This window comes from Mya arenaria, chromosome 12, assembly GCF_026914265.1.
Source record: "Mya arenaria isolate MELC-2E11 chromosome 12, ASM2691426v1".
NCBI classification, from domain to species: Eukaryota; Metazoa; Mollusca; class Bivalvia; order Myida; family Myidae; genus Mya; species Mya arenaria.
This window is the reverse complement of record NC_069133.1, coordinates 44438652-44457344: the sequence shown is the minus strand read 5'-3', so window position 1 is coordinate 44457344 and position 18693 is coordinate 44438652. Positions and strand designations below refer to the sequence as shown.

The window sequence follows — 18693 nt, the reverse complement described above, 5'->3', positions numbered from 1 at the left end:
TATATACGTAACATGGTCATATCACGTGATAACATCGACTAGCCAATCACGCATACGGAATGAATTCTACTAGGTGGACATACCTAGTTATATTTTTTTAATGGAATAATACGAAAAAACTGCGAAAAATAACTTAATTGTAAACTATGTGGTACTTTAGTTAGTAAATTCCAATGCATTGTACACATCGGTACCAAGATTATGTCAGTTTTCGACAATTTTCTTTTTTTCCGCTGTTTTATCATACGGAGTACAGTCCCTTTAATTATAAGAAACAAGTTTGAAAATAGTAAAGAGAACTAATCATTTCTTAAAATATAGTTTTTACTGTCTGTTTAAATTCTGAAATCACAGACCTATTTATGGTAAGTGGATTAATATGAAACTATCTGCAGGAGTACTGTAGAACTGCGCGTCGTCACCAGTAGCTCAAACTTTCATAACATGCCGTGATATATGATATATACACATACACAATGCATTGCTCTCATAATTTTCTGATTAGGATAGCAATTGATCACACAAAACTGCATTATGCATAATACCTATGCATTAATAATTGAACGAAAAAAACACAACATAACAGATTCACATTTTTAAATGCAAGATTATTTCCCCTTCTTAATAAAACATTGACATTTATTGTAAACGTCTACTGATTTGTCCAAAAGCGCATATTTATAATTCAAGAGATATTAATTATTTAAAATTTGTATTGCTTGTTTGAAATACTCCTCTATATATCAAAATAATTCGTATATCGAAACTAAGCAAGAATAAATTGTATTTCACGCGCAACTTAATACGCACCAATTTTACATACTTGTCTTACCAAATGAGATTGATAATATAGAACGAATAATTAATTTTAAGCATACTAGTATTGAACACAATAGTTTACTAGTTCCAATAATGATAGTTATAAATACCATTATTACTTTGTAGAATATGATGGTATCTTGGTAAAATTCATATTAACTTTAAGTTTCGTAATTTATATAAAATGAATATACAATATTACGCAAATTAAAATGTTTTCTTATTATTAAGATTGAAACAAGTGTGTTTAATGTATATAATTAATGCAATAACACTTGAATTGAACAACTGATAATTGAGTAACACTGTCTAATGTTCACGTGATGCATTAAGTCTAAATGAATTTCATATATATTGTCATTGCAGTATCATAAGTCACAAGCTTATAAACTAAAGATAAAGGCTGTTCTTTGTATCTGATGACTACGAATAGTAATCAAGTCTTTCCGTTGAACTCAAAGGTAGTTGTTCCGATCTTGTCAAGCTGATACGATTGTTTGGGCTCGTACCTGCAAAAATCAAATTATATTGCCAATATTAGAGGTTGCCAAAAGGACAATGTTTGTTTGAAAACGTTGTCTACATAAATAAAAATAATGCATACCATATACCATGGCATGGGACTTTCATTTTCGTGGAACTCACTTGCAACTGGCATTGCAGGTAGTGGAACCACTGCAAAAACATAGTGCTAGTAATAAATGTGAGCTTTCGAGAGAGAGAGAGAGAGAGAGAGAGAGATGGAGAGAATGCGCGCGCGAGAGAGCGTGCGTGTGCGTGTGTGTGTGTGTGTGTGTGTGTGTAGGGGAGAGAAAGAAAGTGCGCGCGCGCGAGAGAGAGAGAGAGAGAGTGTGTGTGTGTGTGTGTGTGTGTGAGAGAGAGAGAGAGAGAGAGAGAGAGAGAGAGAGAGAGAGAGAGGGGAAGATGTATGACACAAAACAATCCTGTTTGGCAAGCAAAACAAGATAATATAATCGAAACAACCTTTAAAGAACCTTTAGAAATGTGACATTAGACACACATGTTCTATTTGCCTGAGAAGTCATAGAAAGTACAAGATTCGAGAAAATAGTGCCCAATTATATTGTTTATGTAAAATTTGAGGTAGAACAAAATTATTGATCAAATATTAAAATGTTGAATCTTCAATTAAGCTCTACAACATTAATAGCTGCATGTACCTGGTGTACACAAAATTATTTTCAAGTGTACAGTTAGCATTATAGACCAATACTACTGTTACATTATTAACCTACCAAAGTAATACATGTAAAGTGAAATAATCGCAAATAATCAAAATATATGTAATAATACGTACCTGTTATTCTAGGATACACCAGGGGAGGTATCGGCATGAAACCGCATTGCCCTGAAATTAACAAACCATAAAGGTATAACAGAAACCCGTTTGTGGAGACTTCTATGTGTATGCTGAATTTTGTGTGTGTGTGTTTTATGTATGATAATAAACATGTCAGGCGTGTACTTATTTAATCGATGATTTACTCTTTTTATATCAAAGTTTATGTTCCAATTTAATCGTCATTGCCCTTAAATTATTGCTTTCTCTGAGTTTTATTAAATATTTCGTAATTATTTGTAAATGTAGGCATAATTTGTGAGGTAGAGTACTTATAAACTGATTTAAATCCTTAGTGAACTCCCGTTTTCTTAACCGTTCTTAGACGGTGATCAAACACGATTTTTGATGCATGTATATGTGACATGTGTACGTCCGATATAAAACTATTTAACTAACTAAGTTTGGCTATTCGGTTATTCTGAACGACTAATATGCGAATTTAATTTGAGTGTAAAACTTTGAAAATGCATGAATCCAGTTAAAATAACTTCTTTATATTTAAACGCATGCTTTATTCTTATTTTTTGACATTTTAATTTTTGACAGTTAATAATACAATGAAAAATACAGGGATAGCCCCAGAAGTTTTAAATTAAAAAATGAACACTGTTTAGTGGCAAAAGGCAAGTTCCCAGACGACAATGAACTATAGACACAAACATATTAGCATCACATACACACATTCAAACACCACAAGCAAACCATGCCATCATCATAATCTTTAACATTAAATGGTAACCGCCTTGGAAAGGTCAGCTAAACAACAGTTTACTGAACGTTCATACTTGGGGCTTTAACTAGTTAGCATGGCCATAACCTAACACTCTAATTTATAAACGATCTTTTCTCCAGTAAAAACACATTCATTGAAACTGGAAATAATTGAAGCACTTGTATCGAAAATTAGAATTGATAAACAAGCACGAATTTGTACAAAGAAATAGGAAACGATGGAATGAAACTAAACAATAGTGACCTACTTTTGATACAAACTATGTGCTTATTTACATAACTGCTAGCACAAGGTGTGCTTGTCAAACGTACAGATGGAAGAATTCACATTGAACAATGGTTTCCTTTTTCCTGATACAAAATACATGCTCAATTATCAGATACGATACTAGCATGTGCTTGGTACAACGAGCTTAATTCAACTAATGCAAGAAATGAAATTTAATCCTGGCTACCTAATTTCTTGCTCCAACTTTGTGCTTGTTGATATGATTATTATCCCTTGCCTGTACATGGACTAGGGGCTTCAATCTGTATGTGGAAGTAATAACATTAAATAACAGCTTTTTTAGTTTCCGGGAACAAACTATATCATTGTATTTTTTCTATACGCGCACAGGTCTGTGCTTGAGAAAATGGACTTAACAAATGCATGGAACAAATTTGAAACATGGTTACCAAATTCAAGGTTCTAACTATGAATACCTCTCAATTATCCTGCTCCGATATACAGATGCAAGGAACAAGATTAAACAAAGTCTTACTAGATCTTGGTACAAAATACAAGCTTTTTTACCTTTCAACCAGCAATAACCTGTGGGGCTTCAGTCAACAGATGAAAGGGATGAAAATTAACAGTGGCTACATATTTCCTGGTACAAATTATCTGCCTTTGATCGCCCTGCTGGCACTAGCGTGTGTTTTGGCCAAGGGGCTATAATCTTTAGATGGTAACAAAAATACAAGTGTTGTTTGATTTCTTAAACAAACTGGTTGTGCTTGTTTATATTTAGACTAGCTCTAGCTTGAGCTTGGGACAAGAAAAACAATCAACAGATGGAAGCATGTAACTTGTAACAGAATTAAGGAAGACATAGTTAAATGGTATTTTTTGTATCGGTAGATTTCAACATCTTATCTAAAATACAAGAAAGTGCTTATTTAGAGATAAACTGTTTGTACTGGAAATTTCAAGTTCAAACTATATGCCTTCCTCATTTCTGTTTCAAGCTGCATGCTTATTTATATCGCAACTAGCACTAGCCTTTGCTTGTTACACAGGGCTAAAATCAACAGATTCAGGCACAAAGATTGCTTAGTAACTACCTAACTGCAAGTCATAATATGAAATCTTGGTTGCCTTATACCTGGTTAAAACTATATAAATGGCTAACACTCCACCGGCCAGTTCATGGACAAGGAGCTTCAATCTACAGATGCAAGGAATAACATTGAACAATGGCTTCTTTATTTCAAGTACAAACCATATATTTGTTTACCTGTCAACTGGCTCTAGTTTTTGGTCGGGACAAGGGTCTTCATCTACACGCTTGAGGAATACAATTCCTCAGTGGCTACCTTATTCACAGTATAGAAATTAGTTTTTTCTATTTGATTTATCACATAGCACTAGCTTGAATTACATGTTTAGTTCCGTTACAAACTGCATGCTTATTTATATCTCAACTATTACTAGCCTGTACTGCTGACAAAAGGTCACTATCACCAGATGCAAGGTCAAATATTGCACAGTTACTATCCAAGTCCTGATGCTGTACACTCAACTAGCACTAGCCTATGCTTCGTAATAGGGGCTCAAATCTACAGATGCAAGTAATAACATTCCTGGTAAAAATAAGTGTTTGTTTTGTCAAATGTAATAAAATTGAAACGTGGTTACGACATTACTGGTGCAATGTTTATGCTTGTTCATGTTCAAATAGCAATAGCATGTACTTTGGTACAAGAGGCTTAATCATACAAAACAAGGCATTATATTGAAAAATGGTTACCAAAGGTCAATTTAAAACTGTATGAGTTGGGTACTCGCAACCAGTCAGTTTTTGGCTTTAATCTACAGATACAAAGAATAACATTGAATAACAACTTCATAATTCTAAGTACAAAATATATGTTTGTTTACCTCTAAACCTACACAAGCCATCATAGATAGGTGGAGGGAATACAAATTATACCTTATTCCCATAATAAGAATTAGTTTTTGCCTGTTTATCTCTCACATGACACTAGCTTGTGATTCGAAAGTGGGCTTACAATCTTAGTTATTGTTTATTTCTCAACTAGCTCTAGTCTTTGCGTGTGACAAGGGGCTTAACTCCACACAAAACAGGAATGAAACTGAAACGTGCCTCTTTTATTCCTGATACAAAATATGTGCTTGTTTAACCTCAAAACTAGCACAAGATGTCACTTGTGACAAGGGGCTAAAATCTAAAAAAGCATGGAATATCATTGCAAAATGGCTTCCTAATTCCTGTTAAAAACAACATGCATTTTACCTCACAACTAGCACAAGGCGCTGCTGGGGACAAGTGGCAAGAACACGTTCAAGAACATTGCACGGAGAATATTTTAATTGTTTTAAAAAAAAATGATGTTTTTTTTTGTTAATAGTTTTACCTGAAACAGTTAAAAGAAACTATAACCTCATTTAAATCAAACAATATTGAATGCTGTAGAAGAAACATCCAAACTACAGAACTACAAAAAGAAGCTTAGTAGCAAAAAGTTTAAACATAAACCCCGTTTACTGGCACAGGGTTAACGTCAAACACATAGAACGAACAAAAAAATCACAAACAAGAAACATGGAACAACAACACAAAACTACACAAACAGCACAATCCTTATATACTATATAAGAAATCTAGGTATGTTTATCAAGGATTGTTAGGTACGGCCTTGGAACGGTCACTCAAATGTAAATTTACTGGGTGTTAAAACCAGTTTGTGTGCACAACCTCACGCTTATCCAAGCAATCCCGAATAATGTAATAAAGTAATGGTTAAACATCATCAAATTTCAATGTGTTTCTTAAACGTTTGACTTGTTTTTCTAGTTTTTGCCACAGTCTGCATTAAAATAGCACTTCTTTAATTTTCTATGCATATTTAAAAAATAGGTGTTTGTATCAAGGAATGTAAGGTACCGCCTTGGAAACGGTCAATCAAATGTAAATTTACTGGGGGTTTCAACCAGATTACGTGCAACTCCTTGGTTCAACGAATAACACGTTTTCGGTTTTTGTCCGTTTGCAAAAGTATCTTATTTATCAATTATTTAACCATTCTATATGTATATGCCATTAGTGGTATTGGTATAAAATAGTGAATAAATCAGATATTTTAAAGCTGTGTGAAAAATGCAAGCTATATCAATCAAAATAATACATACCAGATACAACCAAATATGGCATGGTTCTTTCTCGTTCGTGGAACTCATTCCTAACTGGAATTGCAGGTAGTGGGATCACTGCAAAAACGTTGCACTATTAATTTATGAGACAGAACGTGAGAGAGAGAGAGATAGAGGGTCAGAGGTGACACAAAACAACAGAACTTTTAAACCTCGCAAATATGATTATGATAATGTTTTACTAGTCTGAAAGTGCCACATTATTCTATCAAAACCATCCTTACTTAAAGCATGTTTAGCAATCATTAAGATAATTTAATCGACCCAACCTTTCGACAATCTTCAAAAGGTAAATATAGTTTTAATCTAAAGCTTGTTTGATTATGGAATGATCTTGAAAAAGGTATATCCTTGTTTACCGTTGGGATATCGATATGGCATCCTCCAGGTCAAAGCAAATGATAAAGAAACATACCAAAATGGAGATTATCCGGGAAAATATCCAGCAGTTTCCAAGTTATTAAAATATATTTACCTGACCGAGGATTTTCGGCGCCCACTTGAATCACATTTTGTCCGCCATTTGCTATTCCTGCATCTGCAATAAATATTAACCTTTAATTAATTGAAGGAAGTAGTACTTTAACATCTATCTGGTCGGTACATGTAGTGTCAAGCTTATTCGGTTTAACCGCCGGCTATATTCCTTTTATAATGTTAAGCCGGTAACTTCCGGGGTTAAAATAAATCTGAACATGTATTTCATTCCAGTTTTGATTTATGTACATGCATGTATAATATACACTATTTAGCTTTCGGTATGCTGATGACGTGATCAGCCTTATTGAATGCATTTTGTAATGTACTGTATAGGGCTACTTAAACACAACATATATCACATAATAACATACTTTTCATTAAGTTTAATATTAAGTTCCCTAGCCCCATTATCACAAAATGCTAAAACCATCTTTCTAAATTGATCTCAACTCAACTTTACATGTATCATACTGTGCTTGGGACAATGGGGCTTCAATCTACAGATGGACGGAATAATGTTAGTGGTTACCATATTTCCTGGTACAAACTATATGCTTGAGTATTTGTCTACTAGCACTAACCTGTTTGAGATATAAACAAGCATATAGTTAAACCAGAACTATGCATGTTTATGTCTCACGAAACAAAAGCTAGTGTGATTGGAGAAATATAATAGCAAAACCTAATTCCTATACTGTGAATAATATAGCCACTGACGAATTGTATTCCTCAAGAGTGTAGATGAAGACCCTTGTCCTGACCACAAACTAGTGTCTGTTGACAGGTAACAAACGCTGTACTCTCAACTAGCACTAGCCTAGTCGTTGGAAAAGGCGCTAAAATCTGCAGATGCAAGGAAGTTCTCGGGGCAAGGATCTGTAAACTACGGATGCAAGGAATAATATAAATCAATGACTACCTCTAATTCTAAGTACAAAATATATGTGTGTTTACCGCTCAACTTACACTAGCCTGTGGTCGGGACAGCGGTTTTCATCGATAGGTGAAGGGAATACAAATCATCAGTGGCTACCTTATTCCCAAGATAAGATTTAGTATTTGCTTGTTTATCTCTCACTCATCACTAGCTTGTGATTCAAATGCGGGCTTGCAATTTGCAGATTGAAGGAACAAAAGTATAACAGTGGTAACCTAACTCCGTGTTCAGATTAAATGATATTTGATCTCGATTCTAGCACCAGGCTTTGCATGGAACCAGGGTCCACAATCAACAGATTCAGGGAAAAAAATCTAACAGTAGCTATCAAATTTCTGGTACAAACAATGTGATTATAACTTAATTATTAGCCCTATCAGTAATTGTGACCAAGGCTCTTAAATCTTTCATGGAATAAATAACATTAAACAATGGCTTACCTTTTCCCAGATACAAAGTTTATGCTTGTTTATATCACGATTAGCAAGAGCCTGTGATTTGGACAAGCGACTTGAATTAACAGATTCAATAATTAAAATTAACCTTTTACTACCTATTTCCTAGTTACGCTAGCTTATTTCTGGCAAACTCTATGTGCTAGTTATACTCCCAACTAGCACTTGCCTATGCTTGGGAAGGGACTTGAATCAACAGATGAAAAGATTACAATTTACCAGATGCTACCTAATTCCTGTTTAAAATCGCAATTAGCAATTACCTTTAATTCATACAGTAGCTATCAAATTTCTGGTACAAACAATGTGATTATAACTTAATTATTAGCCCTACCAGTGCTTCTGACCAAGGGTCTTAAATATATCATGCATGAATAACATTAAATAATGGCTTACCTATTCCCAGGTACAAATTTTATGCTTGTTTATATCACAATTAGCAAGAGCCTGTGATTTGGACAAGCGACTTGAATTAACAGTTTCAATAATTAAAATTTAATGTTACCACCTATTTCTTAGTTAAGCTACCTTATTTCTAGGGAACTCAATGTGCTACAGTAAAACTGCGACGCTCGAAGCCGAGACCTAGCCAAAACCTCGAGGGAACCGATGTTTCGAACGACCCGAATTTCAATTTTCCGGTCTGTTAAGAAATAATTTTTAGTGTTTTAAGTTTAAACAAAGTGATAGTTCACTAAAACATCGATTATGTGTTGCGTTGTGGAAATCTCGCATATGTTAAAAGGCTGTCTAATACTAAATGCATACTAAATGTAAAAGAAATATTAATAAATGAATAAATAGAAATGTTATTTTTTACAAAATTGTCATATGGCAAAGCAATGTGACAAGAAAGAATTCTTTTCAGAGATTCCTATGTTGGATCGATATGGTAGTGTTTATTCATATTTTTATTACTCATTTACAATTCACACAATTAACTTCTCATATCTATCTTCTCAAATGCCCTTATCAACTACTATCGGTCATGCGTAAACAGTGACAAACGTTTTTTTACACCTTATCAAAACGCTTTTCAACTGTCATTGCATTTTTTACTACTTGCGAAAATTTTAACACATAGCAATTGTTTGTTTATTTTGGAAAACGCGTTCAGGAAAAATGTGAAATTATGACCTCGAGGGAGCCATTAGGTTTTGTTCATGATTTGTGTACTTGTGACAGACTATATTGCTCGACTCCTCGACATATTTGGGTTTCGATGCAGCGTAGGTATATTTTATATGAAAATAGAAGGAAAAATGTTCGGGACCAAGCTCCGACCTTGAGGGACCGCTGGTTCTCGAACGATCGCAGTTTTACTGTAGTTATGCTCTCAACTAGCACTAGCCTATGCTTGGGAAAGCGACTTGAATCAACAGATGAAAAGATTACAATTAACCAGATGCTACCTAATTCCTGTTTAAAATCGCAGTCAGCAATTAACTTTAATTCAAACAAGGATCTACACTATAAAGATTAAAGTAATAACATAAAGCAGTGGTTACCTAATTCTTGGAACAGATGTAGTGCTTGTTTACGATTTCTTTTACAAGCCAAGCTCTAGCCTATGCTTGTGACAAGGGCCTAAACTCCACACAAAACAGGAATAATACTGAAACTTAGCTCTTTCATACTTGTTAGAAATCATTAGCTTGTTTAACTCTTAACTATCAATAGTTTTTGCTTGTGAAATGGGGTTTAATCTACAGATGTAAGGAATAATATTGCACAATGTCTTCCTAACTCCTGTAACAAACAATATGTTTAGGCTCTGCTTTGGACAAGTGACTTCATTCTGCAGATGGCAGAAATTATCATACAACAACGTTGAACAAAGCACATGCTTCCTGTCCGATAGAAAACATTTATATGTGCTTGGAACAAGTGGCTTCAATTAAAAGACTGAAAATATGAATGTAACTGTGGTTACCTTATTCCTGGTACAAAATTAATGCATGTTTATCTCTGAATAATCCATTGTCTGGGTCGAATATATGCTTACAGATAGAAAGAATATCTTTCAACAGTGGTTACCTACTTCCTAGTACAAACCCAGTTCTTGTTTATCTCGATACTAGCTCTAGCCATTGCTTTGGGGAAGGGGTTTCAATATACATGAAGATGCATAAAATAGATTGAACGGTAGCTACCTGATGGCTTTGACATTGGGCTTCGATCTGCATGGAGATGCATGGAAAGAAATTGTCAGTAGCTATATAATTGCTTTGGCAAAGGGATTGTAACCTACAGGAAGATGCATGGAAATAGATTGAACAGTAGCTGCTATCAAATTCCTGGTACAAACTGTGTTCTTGTTTATCCCTCAATAATCCGCGCCTATGCATGGAACAATGCTTGTTTATTCCTCAACGAGCACATGTGGAAATGTGCAAGAACGTTTTGAATTTTTATTTGAAAAATTGAAACGTGGCTACGACATTTCTGGTACAATGTATATGCTTATTCATGTTCAATCAGCAATACCATGTACTTTTGGGCAAGACGCTAAAGCAAACAAATACAAGGCATTAAATTGAAATGTGTATACCAAATGTCTGATACAAACTCTATGAATGGAGTACTCGCAACTGGTCAGTTCTCGGGACAAGGATCTGTAAACTACGGATGCAAGGAATAGTATAAAACAATGACTACCTCTAATTCTAAGTACAAAATATATGTTTGTTTACCTCTCAACTTACACTAGCCTGTGGTCGGGACATGGGTTTTCATCGATAGGTGAAGGGAATACAAATCATCAATGACTACCTTATTCCCAAGATAAGATTTAGTATTTGCTTGTTTATCTCTCACTCATCACTAGCTTGTGATTCAAAAGCGGGCTTGAAATCTACAGACTGAAGGAACAAAAGTGTAACAGTGGCAGCCTAACTCCGTGTACAGATAAGGTGATATTTGATCTCGATTCTAGCACCAGGCTTTGCATGGAACCAGGGTCCACAATCAACAGATTCAGGGAAAAAACAGTAGCTATCAAATTTCTGGTACAAACAATGTGATTATAACTTAATTATTAGCCCTATCAGTAATTGTGACCAAGGCTCTTAAATCTTTCATGGAATAAATAACATTAAACAATGGCTTACCTTTTCCCAGATACAAAGTTTATGCTTGTTTATATCACGATTAGCAAGAGCCTGTGATTTGGACAAGCGACTTGAATTAACAGATTCAATAATTAAAATTAACCTTTTACTACCTATTTCCTAGTTACGCTAGCTTATTTCTGGCAAACTCTATGTGCTAGTTATACTCCCAACTAGCACTTGCCTATGCTTGGGAAGGGACTTGAATCAACAGATGAAAAGATTACAATTTACCAGATGCTACCTAATTCCTGTTTAAAATCGCAATTAGCAATTACCTTTAATTCATACAAGGAGCTACAATATAGAGATTAAAGGAATAACATAAAGCAGTGGTTTTTTAATTCTTGGAACAGATGAAGTGCTTGTTTACAATTTCTGGTACAAGCCAAGCTATAGCCTATGCTTGTGCCAAAGGGCTAAACTCCACACAAAACAGGAATAATACTGAAACTTGGCTCTTTCATACTTGTTATAAATTATTTGCTTGTTTAACTATTAACTAGCAGTAGTTTTTGCTTGTGACAAGGGGAATAATCTACAGATGCATAATTAATGCATGTTTATTTCTGAAATATCCCTTGTCTGGGTCGAATATATGCTTACAGATAGAAAGAATATCTAACAGTGGTTACCTAATTCTAAGTACAAACCCAGTGCTTGTTGCTTTGGGGAAAGGGTTTCAATATACATAAAGATGAATAAATAGATTAAACGGTAGATGTCTAATGGCTTGGACATTGGGCTTGAATCTGCAGGGAGATACATTGAAAAGAGATTGTTAGTAGCTACATCATTGCTTGGGGCAATGGATTTCAACCTGCAGGAAGATACATTGAAATAAATTGAACAGAAGCTATCAAATTCCTGGTACAAACTGTGTTCTTGTTAATCCCTCAATAATCCGCGCCTGTGCATGGAGCAATGCCTATTTATTCCGCAACAAGCATTATCTGTGGCTATGTACAAGAGGCTAAACTACACAGATGCAAGGAGTAAATTGATATTTGGCTACCTACTTTCTGAAACACACTTTGTATTTGTTAAACTCTCGAATGACACTCGCCTGTGTTATTGACAAGGACCTACAATCTACAAATGCAAGAAACAACATGTAATAGGGGCTTCCTAATTCCTAGTACAAAGTAAGTTCTTATTATTTCGGTGCTTTCTGTTTATCCCGCCTAATATCATCGATGTACTCTTCATACATATTTAAATGTCTTTTAACACGTTAAATTACTGTAAATACTTTGTGTGAGTTTTAGGTAGACAAAACGCGATAAACAATTGTCATTGCTTAAATAGAAATGGTGTATAATTCAATAACAAAGCCCAATTTCAACAAACCATTTGCATCCATTTTGAAAATTGTTGAAAAATTGGAATCCCATTTAGACTATCTGCGCATGCGTGCAGGTAGTCTTAAGACCGCACAATCCGTAGAACTACTTCTTTTTATGTCGTTTTAACCCATTTTTTGTGTCTAAGCGCTATTTATTTAGCAGAATGACGTCGAAACCATAAAACTAGATTAGTTGTATTGGGGTCCGAGTATGAGTTCTTGCTTGTTCGGCAATTTCTGTATCCCGGCGTTTTATTTTTAGATCGCTTTATTTATCAGATAAATGTGGGTCAACATAATGGAGGCTCTGGTAGGAAGCTAACATGATGATTATCACTCTGAGCGTAGCCCAAGATGTTCCAGAAATTTTTACCGACCGTGTCCCATCGCCTGGCGGTTTTGTTATTATAACGTGGCGTGACTCTGAACACGCTTATTTATAATGGTGTATTTTTGATAATACTTTCATGAGATATAATTTTAGACATTAGGCTTTCAGTTTATATTAGCACACATTCCCTGATATTAACTATAAAAAACATTGGCCCGATTGTTCAGAACTTCGTTAAAGTTAACAACGTGATTAACGACATCGTTGTTAAAGTTTAAACTCAAACTTTTTCATCATGTGTTCATATATCCAAATAAAACAAGTTCATCTAAAACAGTCATCTCAAACATTGTTGAGAACACTGCATATCACAGGTGTATCCATTAAACTTCCAGAGTAGTAACGATTTGAAAGTTAACAACGATGTCGTTAATCACGTTGATAACATTCACATAACTCTGAACAATCGAGCCATTGTCGCCTGCTTCGGGTTTTATGAAAAACGTCAAAGTTGTATTTAAATTATTTTTTTCGCTCCCATGCTCTATATTAAGAAATTTGTAAGCAAAACTCCGAGGAACAAAATATTAATTTTCTTTTGGCCTAAGGTTTATTTTAATACTAATAAAATTTTGCCTGACAATAAATGTGATTATTTTTAAAAGTAAAGCTGAAAATATGCACTTTAGATGTGCGAGAGGTGATTTGTGTCACCTTCCAAAAAGACAACATATGTGTAGCGATAAAGCGGCACACTAATGCTTTTGAAGCAAACTATTTCACGGTAATGCACCTAAAACACTTATATCATTATTGTTGTTTATTTAAATGATTCAACGCCAGTTATTCCCGCAGCCTTTTGCGCAACTTTCTCTAGGTCATATTTGCCTCTTTGCGTGATATTATCATAAAGAAGAGCTACCGTAGACAGTGCGCTTTGTCTTAGAAATGAATGCATTCATTAAGTGTCACTTGAATGCACGATATCAAGCTATTTGTCACACAGTGCCTGTTACGCTGCATTATATAAATACATAACATAACTATATTACATAACTAAATAGAATGCATAATTCATCACAACGTGATAGAAGCATATTTAAGAGAAAATTAAAAGAAAAGACAAATAATCATATTATTCGTAGACAAGAAAAAAGAAAGAATACTATAAGAGCGATTACCTGATGATGGTTTTTATATTTATTCTTGGAAGATGTTTTTCCATCGACTTTCTTAAAACAGACTGTCTTTCATACAAATTACTTTGATGTGTATCATGGCACTCACATGATATATTATTGAACTTTGTAATGAATGTTATCAATTGTGTCAAGCATCAATTCCATTGTTTAATTGTAGAACTTCCTGTCCAGTTATCTAAAAATACACAACACTGGTGTGAAGTTGTGCATGTACAATTCTTATACAATTTAAACCTTACCACACAATCTATATCAATTCCGCTTGGAAAGTTATTTTCCGCATTTATAAATCACACATGTATTCGGAAATAACAAACGCTTAACAAATAGAATGTACAATACAAATTATATTTTGTTTTATATTATCTTGCAATGAACTCATTTATAGAAAAAAAATCATTGTCTACAACATTAGCATCTTGATTTGATTAATAAAGACAAAACCAATACTATCTATCAATTTTTTTTATTGTCTATGCAATCGAAAGAAGCCCGTGGACGTTATAAATAATCACATCTGTCTCACAATGACCGAGATGCGGCAGTTGTAATAAAAATACTAACAATACATTTCCGCCCTCATTGTTCATCAGCCTGTCCACTTACAGACACGTGTAAAGCTTTACTCATATTTATTTCCTATTTCCTTGTGTCTACGATAATGCGAACGTTTATAGAACAGTCGATACCAATCGGTAGCATTTAAGAAATCCAAATGATTTTAGTGTAGCAATGTTTAGGGTAAATCTGCATTTCATAATTGTTCCTTTTCCTTCATGGGCATTGTTTGATTTACATCTCATGGAATTTTTCAGATAGTCTTTTCGACATCTGTATAAGCTGCTGCGGTTGAAATTTGATGAAGGAGAAATAGTAACAAAAAAAGAGTGCTTTATAAATGGGTTGTGTCACTGTGTATATGCTGGCGAACCTGCTTTTCTGCAAGCAGCAAGGATCAACTCACCAATCTTGGCACGATACATGTGTATGAATTCATAGTCAATAGCCTTTTTTAAATGTCTACCATGGTTTGATTATGCATTCATACTTATCAGCTCAACTCAACTCAACTCAACTCAATTGATTGTAATAATAGGCCCCCGGCCCACAATACAGGATAAAACAATGTTTACAATAATAATTTACTAGTGCCACTCTACTTTATTGACTGTGAGGCACCCTCCACTCCAAACCGCGTCCTATACACTAAGCCGTTCAATCGTATATTTATAAAGTCAAAACAACCACGTCCGATGATACAAGTTTTATTGTTAGCAATTATTTATTTCTTAGTTGGCAATTAATTTGTTCTATTAAACGAGAGCAAAGCTGACTCTCAGATCTTAACCTGGCAGACTGCCTAAACTCGGTCCGTAGACCTGAAGATTTAAACCCAATTACATTCTCTCAGATTTTAACTACTTGCAGAATATAACCCACACTCCTAACCAGAAACAGACTCTGACTCTTAACTTAACTTCCTTTTCTAACTATCCTTACTAACTATCAAGCTCCTGATAAGTGTTTTATACTTCCAAATTGACCCGAATTGCAGTTGACCATTCAGAACTGTTTCCTAACTACCCTTAATAGTTTAACGATATCACGTGATACATTTAATCTCACGTGACAATAACCAAAGTATTTTACTGGCTATCGCCACAAAAAGGAGCTTGTCAATCAATAAATTCAGTGACGTCAAAATTAACTAGACCAAACCCCTTTAATAAGATTTTAGTAAACAAGGTAATTAAACTTATTTCTGGACAGTACTTCAAATAGCCATTGGCGGTTGACCTTAGCCGTAGCCGATTGATCTTCGATGGTTCCAAGTAGCGTATGAGTTTAGCAAAAAGGCAAGTCCTTTGATTATCATTATACAAGTCTTAGGGCCATTCTTCCATATTCTAAAGCAATTAACTGTTCCATCTATACTCAAAATATCTATTCGACACATGCCGATAACGGTAATGAAGCTCCAATGAAAATAAACGCTATGGCATTTTGACCACTTAGTAGCTAAAAATAGAAATGATGACCTCAACAGAGTGAATTAATATTGGCGAGGGTCAATGTGTTACATTCCTCCTTTTCCAAATTAAAATATTTCCTAAAATATTTTAAATCAAATGAAATGCAAGTGAATACAGTATGGGAACCTATGTGATTATACAAAATTAAACATGCACGAAAGTAATAATATATACACAAATAATAAATGAATACACAGCAAACCAATTCAGAGCACACAAAAAATATGGCGTAGAAAAACACGGCATAATAAATTCTTTCATGTCCTCAAAATTTAATTGTTAAAGAATTGTTATGTCACAACGATGATCTCGTCATCATCGATTCCATCTCCGTAGTCGGGTTCGTTGTCGTCGTCCGCGTCGTTGTCCCATCGTTACTAACGGTATCGTCCCAGGCGTCCCTAGTGTCCGATCCATTAACGTCCACTGAATATCGGATGGCGAAGTTCCACTTTATTTCTTTACTCAAAGTGAATGTGAGCCTCAATTTTTTGCATAGTTTATCGATTAGTTTTCGTTTGTTTTCTTCTATTTTGGAACGTATATTTATATTCATCTTTTTTTGCATTCGTAGCCCACGCAATCTTACGTCTCTGGACCCTTTTTGAAAAATAAAATCATTTGCCTTTTTCTTATTAAACATATAACCAAAAAGCAACAGGAGTGTCATCATATAATTACAATTTTTGAAAACCCATTTATAGATAATTCACATATGTCATCAGTTCAGGTTTGCCAAAAGTTTCAATATGCATGTCCTTTACGAGCGCTTTTATCGAAACGAATCTAAGATTTGCTAATATCTTTAGTATATGATTTTGACAGTATTATTACCAAAGGGAACATCTTGAATTATCTCCTCGTACACAAATCGCAATTAGTATCGTACTAATGTTTATTACGGATCATTCAGTTCCCGCCTACGGTTTAACATTTTTCATACATACTTATCTCCTATAACCTATATATATTTCGTAGCACTTTACCCATTTTATTCATAACACATAATCAACTATATATAGGCTATTCAGTAAGAAAACGTCAAGTACCGCCTTACATCGGTAATTCGCAATGCTCATATTATTAAATGACTTACAACCTAAATTAATTATTAATCACCTTACAACACACCATCAACTATTCATAAGCTATTCGGTAAGAAGACGTCACGCCCCGGCGAAAAAGGTTCATGAAGTTCATGAATAGTTCATGAACTTTTTTAATGAAAAGTTCATGAAGGAAAAATGGCCGCTTTATTCATGAAGTTCATGAACTAAAGGTTCATGAAGTTCATGAAATAGTTCATGAACTTTTTAATAAAAAGTTCATGAAGGAAAAATGGCCAATTTATTCATGAAGTTCATGAGCTAAATGTTCATGAAGTTCATGAATGATTCATGAAATAGTTAATGAACTTTTTAATAAAAAGTTCATGAAGGAAAAATGGCCAATTTATTCATGAAGTTCATGAACTAAAAGTCATTCAACTTAAGAGTTCTTGAACCAAATTTCAAGAACTTCATGAACTAAAAGTAACTGAACTAAGAGTTCATCATATTAAATGGTGATTTTTCTTTCATGAACTTTTTGCAGCAAATTAATATTATGAATTTCATGAATATTCATCAACATTTTTTTTCATTTTGATCACAACAATTTACTCAATAATTGGAAACTATGAATGTTATGCAATAAACATGTAGAAATGTGATGATCACAACTGTAATAAACTATTAGTGGATTGTAAGCAGATTGAACTTGACCTTCGCATAAATATTCTAATGAAAGTACTTTCAATAGTTATACAATTGAACTCACATTAATTTATAATACTAATTCATTGTTTTTCATAATGGTTTAAGAAGTTATAATGAAACAAGACTAAATTATCATTATAAAATATGACAGTTCTATGGTTTTGTCAAGAAGTCGTCCATTTATAACACTTCCACTTTTTATGACACATAACACTGTTGTGAGTATATACACCTAAGACCTTGCCAAATGATGTAATCATTGTAGATGATGGTGGTTCTTCCTCTTTAGGGTAGAATGTGTGTAAGTTTCAAATTTATTTAATCACTGCGACTTGCCAAACTTCTTCTGACTTGATCTAGTTTTTGTAAAGCAGTCCCTCACTATACAGGAACAGTTTTTCATTTCTTCTTTAGTAAAGATAGTGTAACTCATATTTTGAACTGTTTCCAAAATTACATCTGTATCAATGTTGATGCCCACAGCAACTAACATGGAGTTGGTAGACGATTTGATTCTGTACTGCAGTGCATTAATATTTATCGCCAATGTCCTCCTTTTCTTTCTCAACCGGCAGTTGTCATCTCTATTTTAAGTCTGTTTTCCCTGAAAAATATATGAAATTGAATTTAGCTTTTGATGATAAGAAGCAAGTTTAAAATACATAATTAAAGTCTTCTATCTTTAAAAAAGGC

At 34.1% G+C, this 18693-nt stretch overlaps 1 long non-coding RNA gene across 1 annotated transcript; it reads right to left on the bottom strand.

The window, feature by feature from the left end:
* Nucleotides 1-979: 979 nt before the first annotated feature.
* LOC128212331 (uncharacterized) lies at nt 980-14368 on the bottom strand. The gene is made up of 5 exons (XR_008257436.1): nt 14190-14368; nt 6826-6888; nt 6330-6407; nt 2138-2188; nt 980-1328 (listed from the first exon to the last, which is right to left on the bottom strand). It is a non-coding gene; the product is annotated as an uncharacterized LOC128212331 (long non-coding RNA).
* Between the last annotated feature and the right edge of the window lie 4325 nt (nt 14369-18693).